This window comes from Mus musculus, chromosome 12 (genome assembly GCF_000001635.26).
Source record: "Mus musculus strain C57BL/6J chromosome 12, GRCm38.p6 C57BL/6J".
In the NCBI taxonomy this organism is placed as follows: Eukaryota; Metazoa; Chordata; class Mammalia; order Rodentia; family Muridae; genus Mus; species Mus musculus.
In genome coordinates, this window is record NC_000078.6 from 50,449,227 (window position 1) to 50,466,889 (window position 17,663).

Below are 17,663 nucleotides of genomic sequence, written 5' to 3' on the forward strand. Positions count from 1 at the left end.
CCTATGAGTAACTGGGCAGAATATTGAGAGGGGTGAAGCATTCTTCAGAAGAATGTGGTTTGCTTTCTGAACACAATCCCTTCTAAGTAGAAGCCTGAGAAGAACCTTCCATGGAACTCTATCTGAGCTAAGGCAGGTACTGCCCTTACTAAAGGAGACCCATATTTGATGTATAGCTTGGGCTTGAAATGACTTCAGTCATCTACAGTCACAACTATCATGACTGGATCAGAATAAAGCTACTTGTTTATAGACAGTTTCTGAACATGGTATGAATAGAACAAATAATTAAGAGTTATATGTACATCTCTACAGCTGGACACTGGCTCATATTTACTTAAGATAAACCAGGCACATTTGAATTTGATGAAGTAAGTTTTGGTATGGTCAATATGATGCAAACGGGGGAGATTCCCTTGCTGCTGTTGCTGCCAAGGACCATCCTTCTAGCAGAATGTTACCCAATCAAAAGCCAGTGTTTAAAACCCTGGATTTATTTGAATCATTTTTTGTTTGTTTGTTTGTTTGTTTGTTTTTTCCCTTCAGTCTGTGGCATCTCAGGGCTAGTTTTCACAGATTTGAACCAAAATACTATGAAACAACTGGAGGTAGGATAACTCCTGCAACATATCAAAGGTGATAATGACGTTATGATGACCTTTGTAAGTGGAAGCCAACAGCACAGGCTCAGGGGTCAAGGCTTTGCTTCTTCACCATTCACCCTTGTAATGATGTAGGTGAGTATCCTGGCCTGTGTTTCATTTCTTCTTATAGAGGGATAAAGAATAAAAAGCAGTGTGTAGTCTCCATGAGGTTTTAGGAACATGTCTAGCATCAGCCAGTAGGCAGTAAGTATCCTGCCACAATTGATTGACACCATTCTGATTTTTGTTTCCTTTCCTCTTTCACCTCTCCCTTCTTCCCTTTACTTTCTCCTTTCATCCCCCATTTCTTTCTTCTATTGCCTTTTTGTGTGCATGCCAGTGAGCATAAAGGATTGCAAAAGACGATCTTGGTTTATTTTACCACCAATTCCAAAACCAACTTCATATACAAATTTCTTAGAGCATCCAATAGGGTGAGGGAAAAAAATACTGCTGGTTAAAAATATATTCTTAGTACCTGGGAACCTATAAGAAAGATCTCATACATCTACTCCATGTCTCCAGAGCTCTATATTTCCCCAAGAGAAAAATGAAGATGTATGAATGTGTGGATATATCATGACAAATTGGAAGTATAGTAGTAGGTGGGACTAAAGTTGCTAGTGAGTCCTTCTTAGATGCAGAGATTATTTTGTTTTTCTGTGTTATTCTGGCTAAAATAATGCATCACAATGTTCTTAACTGTAGAAAAATGGAACAAAATGGTCAAAATAAAGTGGAAGAAAAGGAAAATAATGAAATGATCCACTGCTCCCTTTGTATCTACAAGGAAGCAGCCTTTGACCACTGTGAAGGGGAAATGATAATCTCATCTATATCTTCCAGAAGAAAGTCAGTCAAGATCAAACCTTAATTTTGGTCTCAGGATTCAGTTAGTTATCTGAACCGGAAGAATTAAAGCATTGGATATATTGTTCTAAGCTAGTAAGTTTATAGTCACTTTATTGAAGAAGCAAACAACAACAACAACACACACACACACACATAGACAAGAGAGATGCCGACACACACACGTAAAGACAGACATACACACAGAGCAAGAGAGAAAGAGATACAGACACACAGACAAACACACACAGAGACTGAGACATACACACACACACACACACACACACACACAGAGTGGGGGTCGTTACATTTCTACTTAGCTTCACAGAATTCTACTCATGGATGTTTCTGATAACATATAGAGTATATTTCTTCTTAGTTCCTCACTTCCTGACAGATTTTCTGACTTTCAACCCTGTGGAGACAAATGAGCTTAAAAATTCCCCAACTCCCCCAACATTAATTCACCTACCAACCTCATTTTGCCCCACAGTAATATTTAGTTTTTCTGGGTAAGTTTTAAGTTGCCTTTCTGACCCTTGATGCCTTGCAATAAGAATGAGAATGCATAGTGAGTTGAAAAGCTAAAGAAAGAGGATGAGAAGAAGCGGCATTTCTGAAAGCCTTCTGAGGAGTATCAAGTTAGCTCACTGATATGCATCAAAGGTGAAGTGACACACTAGCAGAATGGGCAGGACATGGAGAATGGCCACTTGGAGCCAACCTGTGTTCTCCATGCCACTCACTGTGCACTTGAAAGGATTCTGTGGTAGGGCTTATTCCCCAATGTATCCTGACAATTACAAACTAAGCAAATATATGCATCATTTTGAAATTAATGGGTGGGAATATTTTTATATCAATTAATTATGAACTTAATACATCTAATAAGAAAACTATTACTGGTGAGAAAGGCGAGGTACTTCCATTTTCATAGTTACATTGTCCCGTGAGACAAACCACACTTGCCCTCATGGATCCTACCTTAGGATTTACACTTCCAATTCCAATGGGCAATTTATATTCAGGAACCCAGATCCTTAATGGTAAAATGCTTTTAAAATGATGACTTCCAGCCAACAGAATGCTGAGAAAATGAGCAGTTGAGCTTTCAAAATTGCTGAGTATAGATGCTAATTCGCAATTACTCCACCAGGAACTTTCTCAAAGGCAGAAAGACTGCACAGAACCTAAGGGTAATGAGCACCAGAAAAAGAACCAGGAAAATGGCCCTAAGTGATGGGTTGGCAAGCACTGAATCCCAGAATGTGTGTCTGTGTGGGATGGGTACAGACTCTGACTCATACTCTGTACCGTTATCAAGCCATCGTAAATGTAAATGCCACATGGAAATACATTTTGAATTGTGATTACTATGTAATTATTTTATGATGAAACAGGACAGTGATAGAAGATAGAAATTAGTAGAATTTATTCTTTCTTCTCTCTCATGGATTTTTCTCAGCCTCAATGTGAGTAAAAGGAGGAATGGAATCTCATTACAATGAATTTTCTTCCCTTTGTAACTTTCAAATATTCTGAATAACAAGCTTGGATCTTGAAGTGCTTAGAGCAGGAAAAAAATCTTCCTAAAATACTGCATTCATGAATGCCTGCTCTCCTGGTTTATTAAAAATAGCTTTGTTTATTTCAATTCATTACTTGCTTCAGAAATATTTTGAGAATCAATTACATGGTAGACATAGTCTTCAGAAGTGAGCAGAGAAGAAAAGTAGAAGGATAAGATCTAAGATGTGGTTTATGACTTCTGGAGTTTATGATCAAATGGAAGATAGGAGATGGAGATCAATGTATTGTTAAGAGTAGAAGGTAACATTCATGTAGAACTTGCAATCTCAGCTTAATCCTGTGAAGTAAATGCCAAGGTGACAAAGCTGTGAAGAAGTCAGCATCCTAGACAGAAAGAAATGTCTTGATTAAGAAAGCATAGGGAAACTTCGGGAGTGGCAGCTACTCTGTTAGGCTGCATCAGGAAATAGCCCAAGGCTATGTAAAAAGTGTGCTAGAAAGAGCTGGAATGTCACCCAGAACTGTACAGAGAGGCATGAACAACTGTTCTGGGAAGCTCTATGGAGAAGGGAGGATGCAGGGAGCCTTGTTGGAAAGTACTAGCCTATTGTTAGGCCTTGGGATAACCACAGCAGCACCACGAAAGACTGTGGACATTACATAAAAGTTATGGGGCTTCCATAGAGGCTGTGCAGGAAAGGACATTAAAAACAACCTAAAGGCTTGGCAACTACTGCCACCCAAGGAGGCAAAGTGACACTGAATCCTGGCCACTCAACGCAAGCCAGCAGTCATCACTAGTGTTGAAGATCTCCAGTAAGGCATGTGATCTGAGCTCAGGAATAAAGGGGTCTGCTCTGGACATGGGAAGTTAGAGTGTCAATAAGGAAATGCTCCACAGAGTCAGTATGCTTTTGGAAAGAGCTGGAGATCGGAGAGGTCTGACTAGACAGTTCTCAAAACTGGTGGGGATGAATATGCCATCATTTGCCTATAAGAAGGTCAAGAGGAGTTCTGTGCAGGAGCAGAAGAGCTGTAGATGAAGAAGAGGCAGGAATGTTAACATCATCCAACCAATACAGCAAAAGCACTGGGACAAAAATATTTTGTTTTAGGACAGGGTTTGAATAGACACAGCAGAGATGTGTTCATAAAGGGTTGATGACGCCAATGTCTATCTTCTCAGAGGTAATAAGTCACTGTGCCCGTGTGTCCCAAAGCTGTGGACATGCAAACTGTCTTTCGTATTCTCCAAACCAGCCCTCAGATCCCAGTTCTAGAACTGTCCTTGCTGCCATGGCTGCATGATAACATTTAGTCATCAAGACACAGAAGTCTGCCTGGTTTTGTGTTGATTTTGCTCCGATATTTTAAGCGTACTGCTTTTGTTCATGCTAAGTAAGCTGGTTTGTTCAAACAGATTTACCCTATTTTCCTTTTTTCCCTGTATTCTAGAGTTATTCGATGTAAATGGAGGAGTGTGATGCCCAGTGAGGAAATATTTGTAATGATTCAAGCTTTATTCTCAAGACTGAAAGAAATTAGAACTGGGGGAAGGGGTAGTGGGCTCTCTAGTTGATATAAACAATTCAAAGATATGTGGGGGAGGTCCTCAGCCTACCAAAATGTATCAGCATAAGTGGACCATGACTGGACGACGGCAGGAAGACACTGTTCATTGAGTGAGGCAGAGCTAGGCTATTCCATGAAAAATGTTCCAAAAATACACTTGACTTCCCCGGTAGTGATCACACCCTTTAAAATGTTAGCAAATTACAGCACACATTTTTTTTTCCAATGGGTTAGCAATTTAACCTCATTTTATAAAGCTTTCGTGCCTTTCACACTCTTAATTTAAAAAGTATAAAATAACATTTTCCTCCATTTCTAAAGGTGTTTTACAAAAAAAAAAAATGTCTTGCAAACATAGTTTTCCTATTCTTGATTCAAAAAGTGGAATCCTTCTTTGGACTAGTTCACAAAGTCAAACATGAGCCCTGTACCTGGCTTATATCCACTAAGCCGCAACTTGCAGACCATGGGTCCAGTGGGATTTCTTGCCATTGCCTGCTAGAAATACTAGGAGCAGCCCACTGGGTAGACACTGGATAGCCTGTGGTGTATGAACATCTTGTATGTATATAGAAAAAACTAAGCTGCTGACTGTTAGGGTGCTTGCAATCCCCCAACTAGAGTTCTTGCTCACACAAATGTTATTCCAAATGGTTTTGAGGAAGTTAATCCCAAACTAACCGGACTTAAAGGCACCCACTATCTTGATAAGTTCATCTGAAGCTAACTGAATTCTATGTAGATAAAAAGCAAAGTAGAAACATCCCAGAATATTTAAAAAAAAACAATAACAACAACAACAACAACAACAACAACAACAGGATTTCAGTGAAAAAGGAGCCTAACGGGGGCTGGTGGTACTCAATCTCCACTTCACCTTCAGTTTGCTATCAAAGAACTTCTAAGAAAGGCAGTAAGTCTGTGGAGGAAAATAATATCCTTAATAGAGCTTTAGTTTAATATTTTGAAAAGATGAATAAATATGACAAAAATGAGTAAATGTTACCCCCTTTCCTATGCATGAAACACTTGACCAGCTAACTATAACTCAACCAGCTAACTATAACATGACCAGATAACTATCATGAGCTCAGATGTTTCTGCTTAGGAGAAAGGATTTCTATTTTGGACTGTGTAGCTCTCATCAGCATTTAGTTTTAGAAATAGAAACTTTTTAAACTCAGAATTTCTAACAGTAAGACAGACTCTCATTTTGATGATGACAGCTGATTTGGAGAAAATGTTTATTTCCATTTTAAAGTCTCCAAAGATGCATATATAATAACTTTCCTTGAAAACAGTGTTATAAGAGGGAAGCCATATCAATTTTGGATTTGCTTTGCACAGTCCTTATCAAAAGCTTCCTTCTTCTTCATTCTTTTTTTTTTTTTTTTTTTTTTTTTTGGATAAGTTCCATGGACCACATGCCGTCAGGGTTTCCCTTACAGGCCAGGTTGGAGGAACTTTAAGCAGGTATAGTGGGAAGTGTGCTGGGTGGGAGAGAGCAGGACTTGAACCTAGGCCCCCAGCCTCTGTCATGGTATCTGGTTTTGTCTTGTGTGACTAGGATGCTGCCTGGGCCTTCTCTAGGCTCAGGCTGCTCCCCTTACCTAGTTCGAATGTCTGAATTCTTCCCATTGTCACTACTAAAACATCTAAAATTCCTCAGTTTCTAATGCCTCAGAACTATCTTGCCAACTTCCTTTCCAGACATTCAGCTGGGGCCTTTCTGTTGTCTGAAACAAGCTCTTAATTCTAGGTCAAGGGCTTGAGTGTATGCTCCCTAACTCCACTAGCTATTTGTCAGGCACATGGCCCTGGAGGAAGTAAAGCTCACTACTCGTCAGCTCTCTTCTCACTATGAACTGAGATTGACAATTCACCTTGTCACTGAGTGGGATGTTTCCAGGATTGCTTGAGGCATGGTGAAGACAGGACTTGGCAACACAATAAGTCCTCCAGAAAGAAATTTATCATTACAGAAGCCATTACCTCCCTCTGTCTGAGGTTAGACAGGGCTGACTCAGAAGTTATCATCTGCTACCTGCCAATAAGATGCCACAATGCTATTGAGAGAGCCCCTTCTGCCTCACTTCTATAGCTCAACCTCTGCTGTCTGTCTTTAACTAGCTCTCTGTGGCCCAGGTTTTATGCACTCAGCAATCATTCCCCGAGCAGTCTCTACCCTTTCTCTTTCTACAGAATTAGTCAATGTCTGCAGAGTATTTCTTTTCACACTGTACAGTTTCAAAAGTTATCAGAAGCACTTAAAAAAATATCTTAAGGAACTAACATAGCCTTCTTCCAAACGATGACACCATTGCATACACTAGCAAGCGTTTCTTGCAAGGACCGTGATATAGCTGTCTCTTGTGAGACTAGGCCGGGGCCTAGCAAACACAGAAGTGGATGCTCACAGTCAACTATTGGATGGATCACAGGGCCCCCAATGGAGGAGCTAGAGAAAGTATCCAAGGAGCTAAAGAGATCTGCAACTCTGTAGGTGCAACATTATGAACTAACCAGTACCCCGGAGCTCTTGACTCTAGCTGCATATGTATCAAAAGTTGGTCTAGTTGGCCATCACTGGAAAAAGAGGCCCATTGGACAGGCAAACTTTATATGCCCCAGTACAGGGGAACGCCAGGGCCAAAAAATGGAAATGGGTGGGTAGGGGAGTGCGGGGGGAGGGTATGGGGGACTTTTGGGATAGCATTGGAAATGTAATTGAGGAAAATACGTAAAAAAAAAAAAAAGAAATACACTTTAATGTTTCAGATGATGCATCTCAGGAGAGGTCTTTAGTTATTTTGTCAGCACTACTTGAGCCCAGTTGAAGCCAGAGGTCTTTAGGCTTTCTGATGGGAGCAGAAAGTGGTTGAGATGGGAGCTACACTGAGAAGAGGCAAGGTGCCAAGAACAATTGTATCCTGAAAGTGTCACATCTGGGGAGGCATTACCAAGGACTTACAAGTTTCAAAGTCAAATCTGCTTAATGTCAGTGGGTTGAGTCCAAACTCTCCTAAGACTCTAGTATAGTATGTTTCCTTCATTGAGTTACAATTTTTTCTTAGTTATAACCAGCCAGACATAGCATATTTAAACCACAATTACCTGGATATTAGGATTCTTATTATCAAGTCTGTGTTTATGTGTCTGTGGATTGCTATCACCTTCCTTGCTACATGGTGCCTTCTGTATAAGAATATGTGGTTGCAGCCAGTCACACATGAATTCATCAATACCTGGTAATTACCATTTTTACTGAAACAGAAGAAAGCCAGGCCTTCACAGGCATGTCCAGTTGTCTAGGCATTAGCTACCTTTAAAATAATATTGCACCCATATTGTGACCGCACCTTCCTAGTGCATTAATTTCTCACTTGTGCTAAATCCTAAACAGTAGCTTTATCATAATACACACCTACTATTTCACAGTACCGAAGACATGACACAGGTCTCAGGAGGTCATGATCTTCCTGGTATTGCAGGTTGTCCATCTGTTTGTTTTTCCAGCTTGTGGATCAGCTGGCTCAGGGCCTAGCTCTAATTCAAAGCCAATGATATCAGGTCCAATTCTTTTCTCTTTTCTGCTTCATTGGTTTTCTCTCTTAGTCCCCTCGGGTGGATATAAGAATCACTGTAGGTGGACTATCAAGATGCATCTGAGTTTGGTTCTCAACAATCAGATCTAACAGCTACCTGGGACTCCAGTTCTCTGGGCTCTCATGCATTTTCTGGCATCCATGGGTAACTCTACTCATGTGCACACAGGCACAAAGCTCAGCCTCTACAGGCAACACACATAGTTAAAACAAAATCTTAATAAAACGCATCATTGTTGTTATATACATCCCATCTATATCTAATTCATATTCTGAAGCAACCTACTCTCATGCTTTAAATAACGTAAATAACTTATAAATGTTTACCCCTCACAAGAGTACCTTTTGCTCCAGCATTTGCCACTAGTGTTTTTCTCACATTCATCTATCTATCTATCTATCTATCTATCTATCTATCTATCTATCGATCTTCATCATCATCATCTATCTGTATTTATTGTGGTGTGTGTGGGGGGAATGCACATGCCATAACACATGTGTAGTAGTCAGAGAACAACCAGCTTATGGCTTTATGCTTACCACTATGTGGCTTGCATGGATTGAACTCAGGTTCTCAGACTTGAATACAGAGGCTCTAGGCCACTGAGCTAGAGTGTATTTGTTGTTGTAAGCATTATACCTTCATTTTCTTTTAATACCTACATGTTCCTCTGTTCAGTTCCCAGACGCTTTGATAGAATAAATCTAAAATCAAGCCTATCATTTCTTTAAGGTTCATTTCAAATTCAAGGTTCTTATTGAACTTTGTCAAATTGCCCATGCCCAAACCATTGATGGCCTCCTTGAGATCTGAACACTTGTGTGTGTGTGTGTGTGTGTGTGTGTGTGTGTGTGTGTGTATGTATATGTGTATAATTATTATTATTAGGGATTGAATCTAGGTAGACATTCTACCACAGAGACAAACCACCAGCCCTGCTCCTCAAATCCTTACCTCAATTTCTTTTTTTCTTTTTTTTTGTTTTAACCTTCTCTTTTTTTATTAGATATTGTCTTCATTTACATTTCAAATGCTATCCCAAAAGTCCCCTATACCCTGCTCCCGCCCTGCTCCCCTACCCACCCACTCCCACTTGGCCCTGGCATTCCCCTGTACTGGGGCATATAAAGTTTGCAATACCAAGGGGCCTCTCTTCCTAGTGATGGGCAACTAGGCCATCTTCTGCTGCATATGCAGCTAGAGACAAGAGCTCTGGGGGTACTGGTTAGTTCATATTGTTGTTCCTTCTATAGGGTTGCAGACCCCTTCAGCTCTTGGGTACTTTCTCTAGCTCCTACATTAGGAGAACTGTGTTCCATCCAATAGATGACTATGAGCATCCATTTCTGTATTTTCCAGGCAGTGGCATAGCCTCACAGGAGACAGCTATATCAGAGTCCTTTCAGCCAAATCTTGCTGGCTTATGCAATAGTGTCTGCGTTTGGTGGCTGATTATGGGATGGACCCCCAGATGGGGCAGTCTCTAGATGGTCCATCCTTTCATCTTACTTCCAAACTTTGTCTCTGCAACTCCTTCCATGGATATTTTATTACCTATTCTAGGGAGGATTGAAGTATCTATGAGTAGGTCTTCCTTCTTGATTTTCTTGTGTTTTGAAAGTTGTATCTTGGGTATTCTAGGTTTCTGGGCTAATATCCACTTATCAGTGAGTGCATATCAAGTGACTTCTTTTGTGACTGGGTTACATCACTCAGGATGATATCCTCCAGATATATCCTTTTGCCTAAGAATTTCATAAATTCATTGTTTTTAATTGCTGAGTAGTACTCCATTGTGTAAATGTATCCCATTTTCTGTATCCATTCCTCTGTTGAGGAACATCTGGGTTCTTTCCAGCTTCTGGCTATTATAAATAGGGCTGCTATGAACATAGTGGAACATGTGTCCTTATTGCCAGTTGGAACATCGTCTGGGTATATGCTCAGGAGAGGTATTGCTGGATCTACCAGTAGTACTATGTCCAGACTGATTTCCAGAGTGGTTGTAACAGCTTGAAATCCCACCAGTAATGGAGGAGTGTTCTTCTTTCTCCACATCTTCGCCAGCATCTGCTGTCACCTGAATTTTTGATCTTAGCCATTCTGACTGGTGTGAGGTGGAATCTCAGGGTTGTTTTGATTTGCATTTCCCTGATTATTAAGAATGTTGAACATTTTTTCAAGTGCTTCTCAGTGTTTCGGTATTCCTTAGTTGAGAATTCTTTGTTTAGCTCTGTACCCCATTTTAATGGGGTTATTTGAATTTCTGGAGTTCAGCTTCTCGAGCTCTTTGTATATATTGGATATTAGTTCCCTATCAGATTTAGGGCTGGTAAAAAATCTTTCCCAATCTGTTGGTGGCCTTTTTGTCTTAATGACAGTGACAGTATCTTTTGCCCTACAGAAGCTTAGCAATTTCATGAGGTCCCATTTGTCGATTCTTTATCTTACAGCACAGGCCATTGCTGTTCTATTCAGGAATTTTTCCCCTGTGCCCATATATTTGAGGGTTTCCCCCACTTTCTCCTCTATAAGTTTCAGTGTCTCTGGTTTTATATGGAGTTCTTTGATCCACTTAGACTTGAGCTTTGTACAAGGAGATAAGAATTTACCTCAATGTCTATTCAGTGATGTAGGAGAAGTTAACCAGTGGTGGTATGACTAACGGCATTGCTGTTTATAATGTTGGAATCACCGACTGTCTAAGCTTCTGTAAATCTGACTCCAGCAATGCTAAATGCTTTTAGATGGTGATAGATATGTAGAAGTGTATCTTAGGCTACACATGTTCCTTCCCTTTTATCAGGCAAGACCTATCCACCCTTCAGATTTCAGCCTGAACATCAGTAGCCTGCCTTTTGTTTCCTTTTTCTTTTTAGTGTGAGTAGATACTTTCACCCTAAATATACCTTCACTGTACTTTTGAAAGAATACTATCTGGTGATTTGTTTTATCTTGATTTGGTTCAAAGTTTACAAGGGCAACTGCATGGCCATCACATAGCACCATGATATCTTCCTACTTAGAACAGTATGTTATGGAGCTTAAAAGTCATTATGCTTTGCAAGATGTTCAAGTAAAATGGCTAGTTACATTAAGACCATGGTATAAATATGGTTATGAATAATATAGTTAATTATATTTCTATTGTGGTCTTTTATATACCAGATCCTCGTTACTTAAAAAACTACCTAAAATTATAACCCAAATATAGATGGTAACAATGGTTAATATCATTCTTCTTTATCTTATGGATATATACTAAAATCAAGTACAGGGCTTCAAACTATTACCATGCACAGAACTGGAGAGATAGCTCAGTGAGCTAAGTCAGGAATATGGAATCCAGTGAGTTAGCTAGTTAGACTAGTCAAGACAGAGTTTGGAATTCAGTGAGAGACCCTGCCTCAGTACTTAAAGAAAGGAAGAAAACATCAGATATTAGCCTCTGGATTCCACATTCAGCAGTACATTTGCAAACATACATACACATATGCAACACACACATATACATATATATGTAATACACACACACATACACATATAGTATCATAATATCATAAATTAAGATTATACCTACCAAGTAGCTCTTGGGGTAGGAAAGCACAGTTATTTTTTAATATTTCCAATTGATTTTGAGAAGCAGTTAAACATTGGAAAGATCGATGGAATCTAATGTTAAAATATCTCCATGAAAATGAGCACTTTTTTTGCAAGAATCTTTTTATAGGAATCTCAAAAGCACCAGGGTCCCATTCCCTGGGGATATATATCACACTATTAAGTCATAGGTACACAATCAGTCATGCATGTCATGAGTTAATTTTTCCAACCATGTTATGGAATAGATCTTGATAAAACCTTGTATACCCAAGGTAAATTTTCTCACGGCACATTCATTTTTACATTAAGAGACAGACAAACAAACAAACATACAAAAACCCCTAAAGGTGCAATAGGGGCACCTATACCTTGATTGTAACTAACAGCTTCCTAGTTGGAAATAAAGACTGCTAAATAAGATGAAAATCATGTCTGACAACTGCAAGCCTGTGGAGAGCCGTGCTGCGAGCAATCGCCATTATAGATGGCGCTGGCTCCCGCTGTGCCTAACTAGTAAACAAGCCTTGTGGGCAAGTGCTAGAGTGAACTCATGCCTAGTCACTGCCCATCTCCCGGCATAGTAATGAGGTGATGGGCAAGCAACTAATCAGGAGCTGACATGCCACATCAGGTGCTGAAACGCCACGCTGAGGGCTATATAAGCAGCACCATTTTCCCGGGGTTGGGGCCTTCCCTCCTTAAGAAGCAATAAAGCTTGCCGCAGAAGAATCCGGTTGTCCGAGTGTGTTCTTGCCGGCGAGAACGATAGCTCGGGACAAGTGGTGCTGAGAAACCCGGGAACTGCATACCATCACCAGCGCAAGGAAGATCCCCAGTTTGCGGGGCCAGTTCAGAACTGCGAGACACGTAAGGCTCTGTAAGGTATGTTCGGTTGCGAAATTTCTCCAGTGTTAGAGGCCTTTTTGTATGTTTTCATGGGGATCGTTCTTTTTTCTTTTGATCACATACTGCTTCCACTGCTGGAACTGCTGACTGGTTCTCAGTCGTGGTCAGGCACGGTTAGATAACAGGGCAGCAAGCAGTATGGGAAGTTCCCACTCCGTAGTGACCACCTTACGATCGGTCTTGAGGCAGTGTGGCCTAAAAATTGCCACTAAGACTATAGAGGGTTTTGTTAAAGAGATAGATCGCATAGCGCCGTGGTATGCGTGCTCAGGGTCATTAACTATTGCCTCTTGGGGGAAACTGAAAGGAGATCTAGTTAGGGAACAGCAGAACGGCAAACTTAAAGCAGGGACCATGCCGTTGTGGTAAGATCGTGCTTAACAGACGAGGATTTTCAGCAAATGTTTGAGGCGGGGCAGAGGATACTGGAGGAGGATCAAGACAGTCTATCAGAGACAGAGCAGGGAGAGAGATTAAGAGTTGAAACGAAACAAGGTGCACCGAAGAATAAAGGCCTTTCCACGGGCCTTGAGCCCAAAGAAAATAGAAATAAGGGAAAAATGCCCTGGGAGAACTTAGAAAAAGGGATGGAAAGGGAGAGAAGAAGAGAGATCGAGCTGGGGAGGCACATAAGGGAAGGAGCCTCTATCTGCCATTAGACGAGTTCAAGGCACTAGCTGTTAGTAGCTCAGAATCGGATAAGGAACTTAGCTCCTCTGAGGAAACAGACTTAGAGGAAGAAGCGGCTCGCTATGAGGGAGAAAGATACCAGCCAGATGAAGGACGAGCTAATCAGTCACAGAATAAGACAGAAGCAGCTAGAGACAACTGTCAGTTCGCTGCACGGTCTCCGGGCCCTCGACCTCTGGGTTCTAGTGCACCTCCACCCTATGTGCAGAGGTATCATTCAGACTCATTCATTCCAAAAGAGGAACAGAGAAAAGTGCAGCAAGCATTTCCAGTCTTTGAAGGCGCCGATGGTGGATGCGTTTATGCTCTGGTGGAGTATATACAGATTAAATAACTTGCGGAGTCAGTCCGTAACTATGGAGTCAATGCCAATTTTACTATAGCGCAAGTCGAAAGGCTTGCTACGTGTATTACCAGTGTCCAATATGAAAATTTTACTCCTGCAGCTAATCTGTCTAGATAGCTCTCCTTGTATCTTGCAGGAAATTGGTCCGAGGGGTTCGATGAGACTCTTGAGGCCCTGAGGGCGGCAGTTTTAAGGATCAACTCAACGCGAGTGGACCTGTCATTGACAGAGGGACTCTCCTCCTGGATTTCATCTGCATTTTCTTATTTTAAGGAATGGGTGGGGGTAGGTTTATTTGGTACTGCCATCTGCTGTGGACTTGTGTTCATGCTCTGGTTGGTTTGCAAGCTCAGAGCCCAACAAATATATGACAAGGTTGTGATAGCTCAAGCACTTGCTGCCATAGAGCAAGGGGCCTCCCCTGAAATTTGGCTATCTATGCTCAAGAATTAGTCGGCATTTGTCATTTTTTGGCTGGCCTCTTTTGTAGAGTTTGCCCTAGGTCATTTAGTAGTTACTGTCACATAGCACTGCGGTATCCAGGGACGAGCAATTTTCCTCATGCACAGATTAACCTAAGACACGGGGCCCGGTGGCAATAGGGTTACCCTATGACGGGAAAGGCTGTGACATTAGAGGAACGACCTAAGACAGGAGCCACAGCGGATGGACATAATTACACAGACCTAGTCCAGCCTCATCAATAAAACAAAAAGGGGGAGATGTGGAGAGCCGTGCTGTGAGCAATCGCCATTATAAGATGGTGCTGACTTCCGCTGTGCCTAACTAGTAAACAAGTCTTGTGGGCAAGTGCGAGAGTGAACTCACACCTAGTCACATTTTATCTCGGGGCGTAGTAATGAGGTGATGGGCGAGCAACAAATCAGGAGCTGACAGGCCACGTCAGGTGCTGAAACGCCATGCTGAGGGCTATGTAAGCAGCACAATTTTCCCGGGGTTGGGGCCTTCCCTCCTTAAGAAGCAATAAAGCTTGCTGCAGAAGAATCCGGTTGTTCGAGTGTGTTCTTGCCGGTGAGAAGGATAGTTCAGGACACAAACCAAGCCAACTACCCTTGCCTGGTAACATCATAGATCTTAGCAAAGAATCTACTACTGCCACTTTCCTAATCCAAGATACCCCCTAACTTCACTATACTCATCCTTATATTCACAGATGAAATACTTTGATATCGCCTCAAAGATCACTGCTCAAAAAGACAGGTGTCTTTTTCAGCAGATAGAGAGCATTACAGAAAGTTCACATTGGTCAAAATGCACAGGAGCAACTGACTGTGTGGTACCCAGCACTGAATATTACATCTATACTACAAGCACTACAAGTCAGGCTCAGAAAATATGACAGAGGAAAACGTGTGAAAAGACTATAAAAGCCCATGGCTTGGAAAATCTGCTATGTAATGGTGCTCTATATATGACACTCATAGGTAAACCCATGGAATCTTAGTATAAATGCCTAAAGAAGACATGAACAATGAAAATACCAGTAGACATGCCAACATAGACAAGGGGATCTCATGGAAACTGCCTCCTAAATAAAGAGCTACAGGCATTTAACAACCGCCATGGGAGGGACACTTATTCATCCCAGTGATGAGCCTCATACTTGGTTATATAATACCAAGTTGTCAGCCACATAGATGCACATATACAAGTCTGGCATTAAACAGACTCAGCAAGATATTTGTGTGTGTGTGTGTGTGTAAGGAAGAAAAAGAGGCCATGAATTTGAGAGGCATGGGATGGCATGATAAGGGAGCCAGGGAAGAAATGGGAGAAAAGATATAATTATATCATATAAAAATTTTATCAGGCCCCTCCTCAGGAAATTGAGGAACCCACAGAAGAGAGGGAAGAAAAGACTTGAGGATCCAGAGAGATGGAGGATACCAGGAAAACATAGCCCATTGAGTCAACTAAGCTGGGCTCACATGGGCTCACAGAAACTGAAGCTGCAACATGAGAACTGAATGGGTCCGCACCAGGTCTGCTACATGTGATGTATGGCTGTTAGCTTGGTGTTTTTGTGGGACTCTTAACACTCGGAGCAGATGTATCTCTGACACCTTGTTGAGGTTCTTTTCTTCCTATCAAATTGCCTATACCAGCCTTAATATGAGGACCTTTTCCTTGTCTTACTGTAACTTACTTTGTCCTGTTTGGCTGTCATCCCTTGGAGAACTGTTATTTTCTGAAGAAGAATTGGAGCGTTAGTGGATCTGGGAGGAAAGAGGAGTGGCAGTGGAGCTGGAAGGAATGGAGCAAAGAGAAACTGTGATCAGGATGCATTGCATGAGAGAAGAATCTATTTTCAGAAAAATTTAAAAGATAAAATAAAAACTATTTATTTGACAATTTCATACATGTATACAGTATATCTTAATCAAATCCTGCCCAAATTTGTCCCGCCCCACCTCCAAAGATGTTCCACCCTCACTCACTCCGATGTCCACGTCCTTTTATTTTGTAACTCACTGAGTCAATTACTGCTGCCTGTTGCCATACTGACTGTTCTTGTGCAGGCAATCATTGAGAGCAACACCCTTGTGCCTAAAAGAGAGCATTTTACAACTCTTGCCCAGAGTCTGGCTTTTCTTTTCTGTTTTCTTTTCTTTTCTGTTCTGTTGTTTTTTTTTTTTTAATTCTTTATAGATATTCTCTTCATTTACATTTCAAATGTTATCCCCAAAGTCCCTTCCCCGACCCTGCTCCCCAACCCATCCACTCCTGCTTCCTGGACCTGGCATTACCCTGTACTGGGGCATATGATCTTCTCTATACCAAGGGCCTCCCCTCCCATTGATGGCCGACTAGGCCTTCCTCTGCTACATATGCAGCTAGAGACACGAGCTCTAGGGGGTACTGGTTAGTTCATATTGTTGTTCCTCTTATAGGGTTGCCGACCCCTTTAGCTCCTTGGTAATTTTCTCTAGCTCCTTCTTTAGGGGCCCTGTGTTCCATCCAATAGATTACTGTGAGCATCCACTTCTGTATTTGCCAGGCACTGGCATAGCCTCACAAGAGATAGCTATGTCAGTGTCCTGTCAGCAAAATCTTGCTGGCATGTGGAATAGTGTCTGGGTTTGGTAGTTGTATATGGGAGGGATCCCCGAGTGGGGCAGTCTCTGGGTGGTCCTTTCTTCTGTCTCAGCTCCGAACGTTTTGTCTGTAACTCCTTCCATGGGTATTTTGTTCCCCATTCTAAGAAGGAACGAAGTATCCACACTTTGTTCTTCCTTCTTGATTTTCATGTGTTTTGCAAACTGTATCTTGGGTATTCTAAGTTTCTGGGCTAATATCCACATATCAGTGAGTGCATATCATGTGAGTTCTTTTGTGATTGGGTTTCCTCACTCAGGATGATACCATCCAGATCCATCCATTTGCCTAAGAATTTCATAAATTCATTGTTTTTAATTGCTGAGTAGTGTAAATGTACCACATTTTCTGTATCCATTCCTCTGTTGAGGGACATCTGGGTTCTTTCCAGCTTCTGGCTATTATAAATAGGGCTGCTATGAACATAGTGGAGCATGTGTCCTTATTACAAGTTGGAACATCTTCTGGGTATATGCCCAGGAGAAGAATTGCTGGATCTTCCAGTAGTACTATGTCCAATTTTCTGAGAAACCGCCAGACTGATTTCCAGAGTGGTTGTAACAGCTTGCAATCCCACCAACAGTGGAGGAGTGTTCCTCTTTTTCCACATCCTTGCCAGCATTTGCTGTCACCTGAATTTTTGATCCTAGCCATTCTGACTGGTGTGAGGTGGAATCTCAGGGTTGTTTTGATTTGCATTTCCCTGATGATTAAGGATGGTGAACATTTTTTCAGGTGCTTCTCAGCCATTCAGTATTCCTCAGTTGAGAATTCTTTGTTTAGCTCTGAGCCCCATGTGA

At 41.4% G+C, this 17,663-nt stretch overlaps 1 protein-coding gene across 13 annotated transcripts in view; it reads right to left on the bottom strand.

The window, feature by feature from the left end:
* The window catches only part of Prkd1 (protein kinase D1), a 308,046-nt gene that overhangs the window by 108,001 nt on the left and 182,382 nt on the right, over window positions 1-17,663 (bottom strand). The gene's annotated exons all lie outside the window — the stretch shown is intronic.